Below are 3592 nucleotides of genomic sequence, written 5' to 3' on the forward strand. Positions count from 1 at the left end.
AAAAATATTACTGGGGGCAGCAATCCCACTGAAAATCACATCATTAGAGGAGAATCAAGCTCCTCCTTGTCCAAGCAGATGAACAGCAGGTGTCTGCAGCACCTTGAACCCTCCTCTGCAGTCAAACAGTATCTGCAAAATCATGGAAAAGCATCATTTGTGACTGCCACACCAACAATTCCTGCTTGGCAAGCCTGTTCTCTCCAGCCAGCTGTTATTTCAGGCGTGTTTGTTATGTGCACTGTTCATAGGCTCAGCCACACAGGCAACTGTCTCTCAAAGCTCTGCTGCCACAGCACTCAGCTGTTGGCATCTCAAAACCTATCATCTTAGCTGTGGGTTTTCTAATCAGACAAGACAGCAGGGGGAAGAAAGGACCAGACTTCCCCAACAGCATCTCTCCATGAAGTCAGCCAGGAGTACTGTCCCACATGCCATGCTCACTTTCTTCTGACTTGGAAGCACAGACCAAAACCTGGTGCAGTCAGGTTGTCCTGCAACATGCAAAGAGCATCTCTGCCCTGCCATGACTAATGGCTCTTCCAAGATTGCCACCAGCCCTGCCTCAAAGACTGCTTTTGAGATGTCTCTGACATGCTGAGTCCTTTCCCCCATGTTGCAAAAACAGCAGCGCAACCCTGGCAGGAGCAGCTCACCCAGTCATCTTGGATTCATGAACCCTCTGAAACAAATGCAAGACAGGAGCGTGCACAGCCATAAAGTCACTGGTTAAATGCATTAATAAGCTGCATAGCAACCTTCTCAGCTAATTGGAAAGGGCAAATTTTTACCCTGTAAAACAGGGCAGCTCAGCTTAGAGGAACATCCCCAAGCCAGTACCAAATATGCAGACTGTCAGGAGACAGAACAAAAGCCCACATGTAGTTCGGCGTTACTAAAACTGGACATGCCTGACGAGGCATTTGCATAGGCACAGCCATGACCAAAAGGCACAGCACAGACAACACTGGATGGAGAAGTAGACCAGAAGAGCACTAGACCATCACTAGCTTGTTGCCACAAGCTGATGTTGGTTCAATCCTGCAAGACCTTCCAATATGACTTAAAGGCAAAAAGAAAAGGTGGGCAGCTTGCATTTTGTAAATATACCACCCATTACCCTGGAAGATGTCCATGTGTTTTCAAATTACAAAGAAACACAAACTCTTACCTACATTAATGCCCTTCTAACACCACAGAAAGACAAAGGTGAACTTCAACATAACACAGGCTGACAGAGCTATATAAAAAGAGCACAGTTCCCACTTTTGCCAGCAGAAGAGCAACGGCTGATGATGCTTAGGGGAGCAGCACTTCTAGGAATCAAAGTGAGGGGTCAATGGGCGTTTTAGCCAGGGCTGAGTAACTGCCATTAAAATGTGGCCAAACATTGAGTGCATCCATCCCTCTGTCTCACTAGATGGGCTGATGGCAGTATCACTGCTTTGGGCAGGATCCCTGCTGGCCAGCAGCAGATGCCCCACAGCACTGCACCCAGCGAAGCGGCCGCTCGAGGACAGTCGATACTGGACGCCGCCGCCTGACCTGGCCCAACCCTGCCTGGCTCGCGAGGCTGGGAGGATGGAAGAATCCCCAACCATATCGAAACAACTCTGGCAGGTGAAGCTTTCCAAGTTCCCTCACAGCATAGCGCAACTCCACAAAAGGTCCCCAAGTTTATTCTTGAGGTAGTGTTATCTTTTTGTTAAGTAATATTTGGAGGCTGGCAGGGAAATTCTCAGAACAGCAATGACAGGTCCCAGACACAGTGTTGCTTTGACTACCCTGAAGAAACTGCCACACTCCTCCCCAGGACATCGGACACTTTCAGACCAGGCTTTCCACCTACTGCACAGCTGCAGAGATGCAAGGAGAAATTCTTATAGCATTGTGTGTAATTGTGAGGGCAATTCACAAACAAAGAAATTTTAATCAGTGGGAAAGCATGCTATAAAGATGAGACACCGGAGTTCACGGTGGTATAATCATCACAGTACGAGCAGTCCTTAATCCAATCTGCACAGCTATTTAGAGGTTCCTGTTCTGAGCAAGTACAGGACGTACTTTGATCTCTGCTGCCTCCTGCCAAAACTGTGGAAATTAGCAAGCCAAAAACCAAGAGTCACAGACAAAGATATCATGGCAGACAAAATATATCCTATGGTTATAGGAGCAGCTCTCCTCCTGAATGACCCGATGCATTTCAGGAGACATAGAAGTGCAGCTGCAACTAGTTACCTTTACATTAATCAAAAAGTTGGCTGAAATTTACAGATGAGGAGATGAGCCTCTCTTACACACGGATAATTGAAACTTTGCTGTTCAATTAACAAACTACCTGAAGTGATGCTCTGAAAGGTCTCAAATGCAGACAAACTCTTGGTCAAAGCGTGGTAACTCCATATTGGTGCAATCAGAGCTGTGGTCACAGCTAGAGCACAGCTTTGGACAGAAACTCTGTGTTACAGGGGTGTTAGCCACAGTGACAGTCACGCTGAGTTCTTCCTTAAAGCAAGGATCTGTCCTCTTTGTCACATACAATGAATCATCCCTCAAGTCACAGTACTTCAAGCAAACTCTTTAATTTGGGATGAAATGGGTCTTTAAGAAGAGCATGCCTCTGTCAGATTTTGGCTCAAAACCACCTTATTAGAGAAAGACAGATTCCTCAGACTTGTCACATAGTTAGCATTCACTTAAATCTCTTGTTTTTAAAGAAAACAACAGTTGAGAAAACTATGTGATAATTAAGCTGCAGGCGTGGGAAGCAGACAGATAGTTAAGGCGGTTGAATAACCTTTACTCTGCCCTGTAGAGACAAACTACAATAGAAACATGATCAATGTTCAAAGTTTTTTGTTACAATCAAGCTCATTTTAAAAGATATTTATTTCTTATTTCCTCACTTCCTTCTCCCTCAAACCAAGAGGGGAGCCCAGCTACAGTGTGTAGTTAAGGCTACACACATCTACACACATGTAAGGCTACTACATCTACAGTCACAACTGAACATGGCTGTATTTCTTCTTCCTGTGACGGTTATCCTGATCTTCTTACGTAACTGCAATATTTCTGCCCATAATCTACTGATAAATGTTTAAATGCCAGTTAACAGACTTTTGTGCTCTGATTACAAATGATGATACACTATGCAATGAATAGTCGTGGAGACAGTTAAGTAACTTGAACTCAGGATGGTGATGAACTAATTATCTTCATTTTCCTCCATCCACCACCCCAAACAAGTCTTACTTAAAAGAAACGTCTTCAAAGATCCTAGGCTGCCTGGACTTATTTTAACCTGAAAAATCAGACCCTCCTGCAGAGTACAGCGTGTTCTCAGGAATGTTTGTTCAGTGCGGCTAGGCAGTACAGCTCCACCTCCTGAATAATTTAGAGGACACATTTCCTGCAGCACCTCCCAGCCTTAGACCACCAATCTATGGGACAGTTTTACAGGCAAGGAGGCACAGACCCTGAAGAACAAGTTCTCCCTAACAGCAGAAGCAAGCAGGGCATGGCAAATGTCTGCAAGGTAGGTGGAAGTAGGCAGCAGTCACAAGAGGCAGCAAGGGCAGCAGTGATCTGGAGA

Source organism: Phaethon lepturus, unplaced genomic scaffold (genome assembly GCF_000687285.1).
Source record: "Phaethon lepturus isolate BGI_N335 unplaced genomic scaffold, ASM68728v1 scaffold30583, whole genome shotgun sequence".
NCBI lineage: Eukaryota > Metazoa > Chordata > Aves > Phaethontiformes > Phaethontidae > Phaethon > Phaethon lepturus.